The following is a 12933-nucleotide window of genomic DNA, read 5'->3' on the forward strand; positions in this document are numbered from 1 at the left end:
TTTCTCTTACAGGTCTAACACTTCCGAAAAACCAAAACAACGCCCACCCGGAACAATATATAAAGCTAAACGAACCGTTCCCTGGGCACTTATCCGTACGAAAAACCCTATTGATTTACCTGTTTTTACAAGGAGATAAAATGTGAAAAAAATATTTCTAAATCCCATGGCCTTTCCCAACCATTTAAATTTTTCTCTTACAGGTCTAACACTTCCGAAAAACCAAAACAATGCCCACCCGGAACAATATATAAAGCTAAACGAACCGTTCACTGGGCACTTATCCGTACGAAAAACCCTATTGATTTACCTGTTTTTACAAGGAAATAAAATGTGAAAAAAATATTTCTACATCCCATGGCCTTTCCCAACCATTTAAATTTTTCTCTTACAGGTCTAACACTTCCAAAAAACCAAAACAATGCCCACCCGGAACAATATATAAAGCTAAACGAACCGTTCACTGGGCACTTATCCGTACGAAAAACCCTATTGATTTACCTGTTTTACAAGGAAATAAAATGTGAAAAAAATATTTCTACATCCCATGGCCTTTCCCAACCATTTAAATTCTTCTCTTACAGGTCTAACACATCCGAAAAACCAATACAACGCCCACCCGGAACAATATATAAAGCTAAACGAACCGTTCACTGGGTACATATCCGTACGAAAATCCCTATTGATTTTCCTGTTTTTACAAGGAAGTAAAATGTGAAAAAAATATTTCTACATCCCATGGCCTTTCCCAACCATTTAAATTTTTCTCTTACAGGTCTAACACTTCCGAAAAACCAATACAACGCCCACCCGGAACAATATATAAAGCTAAACGAACCGTTCACTGGGTACTTATCCGTACGAAAAACCCTATTGATTTACCTGTTTTTACAAGGAAGTAAATGTGAAAAAAATATTTCTACATCCCATGGCCTTTCCCAACAATTTAAATTTTTCTCTTACAGGTCTAACACTTCCGAAAATCCAATACAACGTCCACCCCGAACAATATATAAAGATAAACGAACCGTTCACTAGGTACTTATCCGTCCGAAAATCCCTATTGATTTTCCTGTTTTTACAAGGAAGTAAAATGTTAAACAAATATTTCTACATCCCATGGCCTTTCCCAACCATTTAAATTTTTCTCTTACAGGTCTAACACTTCCGAAAATCCAATACAACGCCCACCCCGAACAATATATAAAGCTAAACGAACGGTTCACTGGGTACTTATCCGTACGAAAATCCCTATCGATTTTCCTGTTTTTACAAGGAAGTAAAATGTGAAAAAAATAATTCTACATCCCATGGCCTTTCCCAACCATTTAAATTTTTCTCTTACAGGTCTAACACTTCCGAAAAACCAAAACAACGCCCACCCGGAACAATATATAAAGCTAAACGAACCGTTCACTGGGCACTTATCCGTACGAAAAACCCTATTGATTTACCTGTTTTTACAAGGAAATAAAGTGTGAAAAAAATATTTCTACATCCCATGGCCTTTCCCAACCATTTAAATTTTTCTCTTACAGGTCTAACACTTCCGAAAAACCAAAACAATGCCCACCCGGAACAATATATAAAGCTAAACGAACCGTTCACTGGGTACATATCCGTACGAAAATCCGTATTGATTTTCCTGTTTTTACAAGGAAGTAAAATGTGAAAAAAATATTTCTACATCCCATGGCCTTTCCCAACCATTTAAATTTTTCTCTTACAGGTCTAACACTTCCAAAAAACCAATACAACGCCCACCCGGAACAATATATAAAGCTAAACGAACCGTTCACTGGGTACTTATCCGTACGAAAAACCCTATTGATTTACCTGTTTTTACAAGGAAGTAAATGTGAAAAAAATATTTCTACATCCCATGGCCTTTCCCAACCATTTAAATTTTTCTCTTACAGGTCTAACACTTCCGAAAATCCAATACAACGCCCACCCCGAACAATATATAAAGATAAACGAACCGTTCACTAGGTACTTATCCGTCCGAAAATCCCTATCGATTTTCCTGTTTTTACAAGGAAGTAAAATGTGAAAAAAATATTTCTACATCCCATGGCCTTTCCCAACCATTTAAATTTTTCTCTTACAGGTCTAACACTTCCGAAAATCCAATACAACGCCCACCCCGAACAATATATAAAGCTAAACGAACGGTTCACTGGGTACTTATCCGTACGAAAATCCCTATTGATTTTCCTGTTTTTACAAGGAAGTAAAATGTGAAAAAAATATTTCTACATCCCATGGCCTTTCACAACCATTTAAATTTTTCTCTTACAGGTCTAACACTTCCGAAAAAACAATACAATGCCCACCCGGAACAATATATAAAGCTAAACGAACGGTTCACTGGGTACTTATCCGTACGAAAAACCCTATTGATTTACCTGTTTTTACAAGGAAGTATATGTGAAAAAAATATTTCTACATCCCATGGCCTTTTCCAACGATTTAAATTTTTCTCTTACAGGTCTAACACTTCCGAAAAACCAATACAACGCCCACCCGGAAGAATATATAAAGATAAACGAACCGTTCACTGGGTACTTATCCGTATGAAAATCCCTATCGATTTTCCTGTTTTTACAAGGAAGTAAAATGTGAAAAAATATTTCTACATCCCATGGCCTTTCCCAACCATTTAAATTTTTCTCTTACAGGTCTAACACTTCCGAAAAACCAATACAACGCCCACCCGGAACAATATATAAAGCTAAACGAACCGTTCACTGGGTACTTATCCGTACGAAAAACCCTATTGATTTACCTGTTTTTACAAGGAAGTAAATGTGAAAAAAATATTTCTACATCCCATGGCCTTTCCCAACCATTTAAATTTTTCTCTTACAGGTCTAACACTTCCGAAAATCCAATACAACGCCCACCCCGAACAATATATAAAGATAAACGAACCGTTCACTAGGTACTTATCCGTTCGAAAATCCCTATCGATTTTCCTGTTTTTACAAAGAAGTAAAATGTGAAAAAAATATTTCTACATCCCATGGCCTTTCCCAACCATTTAAATTTTTCTCTTACAGGTCTAACACTTCCGAAAATCCAATACAACGCCCACCCCGAACAATATATAAAGCTAAACGAACGGTTCACTGGGCACTTATCCGTACGAAAATCCCTATTGATTTTCCTGTTTTTACAAGGAAGTAAAATGTGAAAAAAATATTTCTACATCCCATGGCCTTTCACAACCATTTAAATTTTTCTCTTACAGGTCTAACACTTCCGAAAAACCAATACAACGCCCACCCGGAAGAATATATAAAGATAAACGAACCGTTCACTGGGTACTTATCCGTATGAAAATCCCTATCGATTTTTCTCTTACAGGTCTAACACTTCCGAAAATCCAATACAACGCCCACCCCGAACAATATATAAAGATAAACGAACCGTTCACTAGGTACTTATTCGTCCGAAAATCCCTATCGATTTTCCTGTTTTTACAAAGAAGTAAAATGTGAAAAAAATATTTCTACATCCCATGGCCTTTCCCAACCATTTAAATTTTTCTCTTACAGGTCTAACGCTTCCGAAAAACCAATACAACGCCCACCCGGAACAATATATAAAGCTAAACGAACCGTTCACTGGGTACTTATCCGTACGAAAAACCCTATTGATTTACCTGTTTTTACAAGGAAGTAAATGTGAAAAAAATATTTCTACATCCCTTGGCCTTTCCCAACCATTTAAATTTTTCTCTTACAGGTCTAACACTTCCGAAAAACCAATACAACGCCCACCCGGAACAATATATAAAGCTAAACGAACCGTTCACTGGGTACTTATCCGTACGAAAAACCCTATCGATTTACCTGTATTTACAAGGAAGTAAATGTGAAAAAAATATTTCTACATCCCATGGCCTTTCCCAACCATTTAAATTTTTCTCTTGCAGGTCTAACACTTCCGAAAATCCAATACAACGCCCACCCCGAACAATATATAAAGATAAACGAACCGTTCACTAGGTACTTATCCGTCCAAAAATCCCTATCGATTTTCCTGTTTTTACAAGGAAGTAAAATGTGAAAAAAATATTTCTACATCCCATGGCCTTTCCCAACCATTTAAATTTTTCTCTTACATGTCTAACACTTCTGAAAAACCAAAACAACGCCCACCCGGAACAATATATAAAGCTAAACGAACCGTTCACTGGGCACTTATCCGTACGAAAAACCCTATTGATTTACCTGTTTTTACAAGGAAATAAAATGTGAAAAAAATATTTCTACATCCCATGGCCTTTCCCAACCATTTAAATTTTTCTCTTACAGGTCTAACACTTCCGAAAAACCAATACAACGCCCACCCGGAAGAATATATAAAGATAAACGAACCGTTCACTGAGTACTTATCCGTACGAAAATCCCTATCGATTTTCCTGTTTTTACAAGGAAGTAAAAAGTGAAAAAATATTTCTACATCCCATGGCCTTTTCCAACCATTTAAATTGTTCTCTTACAGGTCTAACACTTCCGAAAAACCAATACAACGCCCACCCGGAACAATATATAAAGCTAAACGAACCGTTCACTGGGCACTTATCCGTACGAAAAACCCTATTGATTTACCTGTTTTTACAAGGAAATAAAATGTGAAAAAAATATTTCTACATCCCATGGCCTTTCCCAACCATTTAAATTTTTCTCTTACAGGTCTCACGCTTCCGAAAAACCAATACAACGCCCACCCGGAACCATATATAAAGCTAAACGAACCGTTCACTGGGTACATATCCGTACGAAAATCCCTATTGATTTTCCTGTTTTTATAAGGAAGTAAAATGTGAAAAAAATATTTCTACATCCCATGGCCTTTCCCAACCATTTAAATTTTTCTCTTACAGGTCTAACACTTCCAAAAAACCAATACAACGCCCACCCGGAACAATATATAAAGCTAAACGAACCGTTCACTGGGTACTTATCCGTACGAAAAACCCTATCGATTTACCTGTTTTTACAAGGAAGTAAATGTGAAAAAAATATTTCTACATCCCATGGCCTTTCCCAACCATTTAAATTTTTCTCTTACAGGTCTAACACTTTCAAAAAACCAATACAACGCCCACCCGGAACAATATATAAAGCTAAACGAACCGTTCACTGGGTACTTATCCGTACGAAAATCCCTATTGATTTACCTGTTTTTAAAAGGAAATAAAATGTGAAAAAAATATTTCTACATCCCATGGCCTTTCCCAACCATTTAAATTATTCTCTTACAGGTCTAACACTTCTGAAAAACCAATACAACGCCCACCCGGAACAATATATAAAGCTAAACGGACCGTTCACTTGGTACTTATCCGTACGAAAAACCCTATTGATTTACCTGTTTTTACAAGGAAGTAAATGTGAAAAAAATATTTCTACATCCCATGGCCTTTCCCAACCATTTAAATTTTTCTCTTACAGGTCTAACACTTCCGAAAATCCAATACAACGCCCACCCCGAACAATATATAAAGATAAACGAACCGTTCACTAGGTACTTATCCGTCCGAAAATCCCCATCGATTTTCCTGTTTTTACAAGGAAGTAAAATGTGAAAAAAATATTTCTACATCCTATGGCCTTTCCCAACCGTTTAAATTTTTCTCTTACAGGTCTAACACTTCCGAAAAACCAATACAACGCCCACCCGGAAGAATATATTAAGATAAACGAACCGTTCACTGGGTACTTATCCGTACGAAAATCCCTATCGATTTTCCTGTTTTTACAAGGAAGTAAAATGTGAAAAAAATATTTCTACATCCCATGGCCTTTTCCAACCATTTAAATTTTTCTCTTACAGGTCTAACACTTCCGAAAAACCAAAACAACGCCTACCCGGAACAATATATAAAGCTAAACGAACCGTTCACTGGGCACTTATCCGTACGAAAAACCCTATTGATTTACCTGTTTTACAAGGAAGTAAAATGTGAAAAAAATAATTCTACATCCCATGGCCTTTCCCAACCATTTAAATTTTTCTCTTACAGGTCTAACACTTCCGAAAAACCAAAACAACGCCCACCCGGAACAATATATAAACCTAAACGAACCGTTCACTGGGCACTTATCCGTACGAAAAACCCTATTGATTTACCTGTTTTACAAGGAAATAAAATGTGAAAAAAATATTTCTACATCCCATGGCCTTTCCCAACCATTTAAATTTTTCTCTTACAGGTCTAACACTTCCGAAAATCCAATACAACGCCCACCCCGAACAATATATAAAGCTAAACGAACGGTTCACTGGGTACTTATCCGTACGAAAATCCCTATTGATTTTCCTGTTTTTACAAGGAAGTAAAATGTGAAAAAAATATTTCTACATCCCATGGCCTTTCACAACCATTTAAATTTTTCTCTTACAGGTCTAACACTTCCGAAAAAACAATACAATGCCCACCCGGAACAATATATAAAGCTAAACGAACGGTTCACTGGGTACTTATCCGTACGAAAAACCCTATTGATTTACCTGTTTTTACAAGGAAGTATATGTGAAAAAAATATTTCTACATCCCATGGCCTTTTCCAACGATTTAAATTTTTCTCTTACAGGTCTAACACTTCCGAAAAACCAATACAACGCCCACCCGGAAGAATATATAAAGATAAACGAACCGTTCACTGGGTACTTATCCGTATGAAAATCCCTATCGATTTTCCTGTTTTTACAAGGAAGTAAAATGTGAAAAAATATTTCTACATCCCATGGCCTTTCCCAACCATTTAAATTTTTCTCTTACAGGTCTAACACTTCCGAAAAACCAATACAACGCCCACCCGGAACAATATATAAAGCTAAACGAACCGTTCACTGGGTACTTATCCGTACGAAAAACCCTATTGATTTACCTGTTTTTACAAGGAAGTAAATGTGAAAAAAATATTTCTACATCCCATGGCCTTTCCCAACCATTTAAATTTTTCTCTTACAGGTCTAACACTTCCGAAAATCCAATACAACGCCCACCCCGAACAATATATAAAGATAAACGAACCGTTCACTAGGTACTTATCCGTTCGAAAATCCCTATCGATTTTCCTGTTTTTACAAAGAAGTAAAATGTGAAAAAAATATTTCTACATCCCATGGCCTTTCCCAACCATTTAAATTTTTCTCTTACAGGTCTAACACTTCCGAAAATCCAATACAACGCCCACCCCGAACAATATATAAAGCTAAACGAACGGTTCACTGGGCACTTATCCGTACGAAAATCCCTATTGATTTTCCTGTTTTTACAAGGAAGTAAAATGTGAAAAAAATATTTCTACATCCCATGGCCTTTCACAACCATTTAAATTTTTCTCTTACAGGTCTAACACTTCCGAAAAACCAATACAACGCCCACCCGGAAGAATATATAAAGATAAACGAACCGTTCACTGGGTACTTATCCGTATGAAAATCCCTATCGATTTTTCTCTTACAGGTCTAACACTTCCGAAAATCCAATACAACGCCCACCCCGAACAATATATAAAGATAAACGAACCGTTCACTAGGTACTTATCCGTCCGAAAATCCCTATCGATTTTCCTGTTTTTACAAAGAAGTAAAATGTGAAAAAAATATTTCTACATCCCATGGCCTTTCCCAACCATTTAAATTTTTCTCTTACAGGTCTAACGCTTCCGAAAAACCAATACAACGCCCACCCGGAACAATATATAAAGCTAAACGAACCGTTCACTGGGTACTTATCCGTACGAAAAACCCTATTGATTTACCTGTTTTTACAAGGAAGTAAATGTGAAAAAAATATTTCTACATCCCTTGGCCTTTCCCAACCATTTAAATTTTTCTCTTACAGGTCTAACACTTCCGAAAAACCAATACAACGCCCACCCGGAACAATATATAAAGCTAAACGAACCGTTCACTGGGTACTTATCCGTACGAAAAACCCTATCGATTTACCTGTTTTTACAAGGAAGTAAATGTGAAAAAAATATTTCTACATCCCATGGCCTTTCCCAACCATTTAAATTTTTCTCTTACAGGTCTAACACTTTCAAAAAACCAATACAACGCCCACCCGGAACAATATATAAAGCTAAACGAACCGTTCACTGGGTACTTATCCGTACGAAAATCCCTATTGATTTACCTGTTTTTAAAAGGAAATAAAATGTGAAAAAAATATTTCTACATCCCATGGCCTTTCCCAACCATTTAAATTATTCTCTTACAGGTCTAACACTTCTGAAAAACCAATACAACGCCCACCCGGAACAATATATAAAGCTAAACGGACCGTTCACTTGGTACTTATCCGTACGAAAAACCCTATTGATTTACCTGTTTTTACAAGGAAGTAAATGTGAAAAAAATATTTCTACATCCCATGGCCTTTCCCAACCATTTAAATTTTTCTCTTACAGGTCTAACACTTCCGAAAAACCAATACAACGCCCACCCGGAAGAATATATTAAGATAAACGAACCGTTCACTGGGTACTTATCCGTACGAAAATCCCTATCGATTTTCCTGTTTTTACAAGGAAGTAAAATGTGAAAAAAATATTTCTACATCCCATGGCCTTTTCCAACCATTTAAATTTTTCTCTTACAGGTCTAACACTTCCGAAAAACCAAAACAACGCCTACCCGGAACAATATATAAAGCTAAACGAACCGTTCACTGGGCACTTATCCGTACGAAAAACCCTATTGATTTACCTGTTTTACAAGGAAGTAAAATGTGAAAAAAATAATTCTACATCCCATGGCCTTTCCCAACCATTTAAATTTTTCTCTTACAGGTCTAACACTTCCGAAAAACCAAAACAACGCCCACCCGGAACAATATATAAACCTAAACGAACCGTTCACTGGGCACTTATCCGTACGAAAAACCCTATTGATTTACCTGTTTTACAAGGAAATAAAATGTGAAAAAAATATTTCTACATCCCATGGCCTTTCCCAACCTTTTAAATTTTTCTCTTACAGGTCTAACACTTCCGAAAATCCAATACAACGCCCACCCCGAACAATATATAAAGCTAAACGAACGGTTCACTGGGTACTTATCCGTACGAAAATCCCTATTGATTTTCCTGTTTTTACAAGGAAGTAAAATGTGAAAAAAATATTTCTACATCCCATGGCCTTTCACAACCATTTAAATTTTTCTCTTACAGGTCTAACACTTCCGAAAAAACAATACAATGCCCACCCGGAACAATATATAAAGCTAAACGAACGGTTCACTGGGTACTTATCCGTACGAAAAACCCTATTGATTTACCTGTTTTTACAAGGAAGTATATGTGAAAAAAATATTTCTACATCCCATGGCCTTTTCCAACGATTTAAATTTTTCTCTTACAGGTCTAACACTTCCGAAAAACCAATACAACGCCCACCCGGAAGAATATATAAAGATAAACGAACCGTTCACTGGGTACTTATCCGTATGAAAATCCCTATCGATTTTCCTGTTTTTACAAGGAAGTAAAATGTGAAAAAATATTTCTACATCCCATGGCCTTTCCCAACCATTTAAATTTTTCTCTTACAGGTCTAACACTTCCGAAAAACCAATACAACGCCCACCCGGAACAATATATAAAGCTAAACGAACCGTTCACTGGGTACTTATCCGTACGAAAAACCCTATTGATTTACCTGTTTTTACAAGGAAGTAAAATGTGAAAAAAATATTTCTACATCCCATGGCCTTTCACAACCATTTATATTTTTCTCTTACAGGTCTAACACTTCCGAAAAACCAAAACAATGCCCACCCGGAACAATATATAAAGCTAAACGAACCGTTCACTGGGCACTTATCCGTCCGAAAAACCCTATTGATTTACCTGTTTTACAAGGAAATAAAATGTGAAAAAAATATTTCTACATCCCATGGCCTTTCCCAACCTTTTAAATTTTTCTCTTACAGGTCTAACACTTCCGAAAATCCAATACAACGCCCACCCCGAACAATATATAAAGCTAAACGAACGGTTCACTGGGTACTTATCCGTACGAAAATCCCTATTGATTTTCCTGTTTTTACAAGGAAGTAAAATGTGAAAAAAATATTTCTACATCCCATGGCCTTTCACAACCATTTAAATTTTTCTCTTACAGGTCTAACACTTCCGAAAAAACAATACAATGCCCACCCGGAACAATATATAAAGCTAAACGAACGGTTCACTGGGTACTTATCCGTACGAAAAACCCTATTGATTTACCTGTTTTTACAAGGAAGTATATGTGAAAAAAATATTTCTACATCCCATGGCCTTTTCCAACGATTTAAATTTTTCTCTTACAGGTCTAACACTTCCGAAAAACCAATACAACGCCCACCCGGAAGAATATATAAAGATAAACGAACCGTTCACTGGGTACTTATCCGTATGAAAATCCCTATCGATTTTCCTGTTTTTACAAGGAAGTAAAATGTGAAAAAATATTTCTACATCCCATGGCCTTTCCCAACCATTTAAATTTTTCTCTTACAGGTCTAACACTTCCGAAAAACCAATACAACGCCCACCCGGAACAATATATAAAGCTAAACGAACCGTTCACTGGGTACTTATCCGTACGAAAAACCCTATTGATTTACCTGTTTTTACAAGGAAGTAAATGTGAAAAAAATATTTCTACATCCCATGGCCTTTCCCAACCATTTAAATTTTTCTCTTACAGGTCTAACACTTCCGAAAATCCAATACAACGCCCACCCCGAACAATATATAAAGATAAACGAACCGTTCACTAGGTACTTATCCGTTCGAAAATCCCTATCGATTTTCCTGTTTTTACAAAGAAGTAAAATGTGAAAAAAATATTTCTACATCCCATGGCCTTTCCCAACCATTTAAATTTTTCTCTTACAGGTCTAACACTTCCGAAAATCCAATACAACGCCCACCCCGAACAATATATAAAGCTAAACGAACGGTTCACTGGGCACTTATCCGTACGAAAATCCCTATTGATTTTCCTGTTTTTACAAGGAAGTAAAATGTGAAAAAAATATTTCTACATCCCATGGCCTTTCACAACCATTTAAATTTTTCTCTTACAGGTCTAACACTTCCGAAAAACCAATACAACGCCCACCCGGAAGAATATATAAAGATAAACGAACCGTTCACTGGGTACTTATCCGTATGAAAATCCCTATCGATTTTTCTCTTACAGGTCTAACACTTCCGAAAATCCAATACAACGCCCACCCCGAACAATATATAAAGATAAACGAACCGTTCACTAGGTACTTATCCGTCCGAAAATCCCTATCGATTTTCCTGTTTTTACAAAGAAGTAAAATGTGAAAAAAATATTTCTACATCCCATGGCCTTTCCCAACCATTTAAATTTTTCTCTTACAGGTCTAACGCTTCCGAAAAACCAATACAACGCCCACCCGGAACAATATATAAAGCTAAACGAACCGTTCACTGGGTACTTATCCGTACGAAAAACCCTATTGATTTACCTGTTTTTACAAGGAAGTAAATGTGAAAAAAATATTTCTACATCCCTTGGCCTTTCCCAACCATTTAAATTTTTCTCTTACAGGTCTAACACTTCCGAAAAACCAATACAACGCCCACCCGGAACAATATATAAAGCTAAACGAACCGTTCACTGGGTACTTATCCGTACGAAAAACCCTATCGATTTACCTGTATTTACAAGGAAGTAAATGTGAAAAAAATATTTCTACATCCCATGGCCTTTCCCAACCATTTAAATTTTTCTCTTGCAGGTCTAACACTTCCGAAAATCCAATACAACGCCCACCCCGAACAATATATAAAGATAAACGAACCGTTCACTAGGTACTTATCCGTCCAAAAATCCCTATCGATTTTCCTGTTTTTACAAGGAAGTAAAATGTGAAAAAAATATTTCTACATCCCATGGCCTTTCCCAACCATTTAAATTTTTCTCTTACAGGTCTAACACTTCTGAAAAACCAAAACAACGCCCACCCGGAACAATATATAAAGCTAAACGAACCGTTCACTGGGCACTTATCCGTACGAAAAACCCTATTGATTTACCTGTTTTTACAAGGAAATAAAATGTGAAAAAAATATTTCTACATCCCATGGCCTTTCCCAACCATTTAAATTTTTCTCTTACAGGTCTAACACTTCCGAAAAACCAATACAACGCCCACCCGGAAGAATATATAAAGATAAACGAACCGTTCACTGAGTACTTATCCGTACGAAAATCCCTATCGATTTTCCTGTTTTTACAAGGAAGTAAAAAGTGAAAAAATATTTCTACATCCCATGGCCTTTTCCAACCATTTAAATTGTTCTCTTACAGGTCTAACACTTCCGAAAAACCAATACAACGCCCACCCGGAACAATATATAAAGCTAAACGAACCGTTCACTGGGCACTTATCCGTACGAAAAACCCTATTGATTTACCTGTTTTTACAAGGAAATAAAATGTGAAAAAAATATTTCTACATCCCATGGCCTTTCCCAACCATTTAAATTTTTCTCTTACAGGTCTCACGCTTCCGAAAAACCAATACAACGCCCACCCGGAACCATATATAAAGCTAAACGAACCGTTCACTGGGTACATATCCGTACGAAAATCCCTATTGATTTTCCTGTTTTTATAAGGAAGTAAAATGTGAAAAAAATATTTCTACATCCCATGGCCTTTCCCAACCATTTAAATTTTTCTCTTACAGGTCTAACACTTCCAAAAAACCAATACAACGCCCACCCGGAACAATATATAAAGCTAAACGAACCGTTCACTGGGTACTTATCCGTACGAAAAACCCTATCGATTTACCTGTTTTTACAAGGAAGTAAATGTGAAAAAAATATTTCTACATCCCATGGCCTTTCCCAACCATTTAAATTTTTCTCTTAC

This window comes from Paroedura picta, unplaced genomic scaffold (genome assembly GCF_049243985.1).
Source record: "Paroedura picta isolate Pp20150507F unplaced genomic scaffold, Ppicta_v3.0 Ppicta_v3_sca19, whole genome shotgun sequence".
NCBI lineage: Eukaryota > Metazoa > Chordata > Lepidosauria > Squamata > Gekkonidae > Paroedura > Paroedura picta.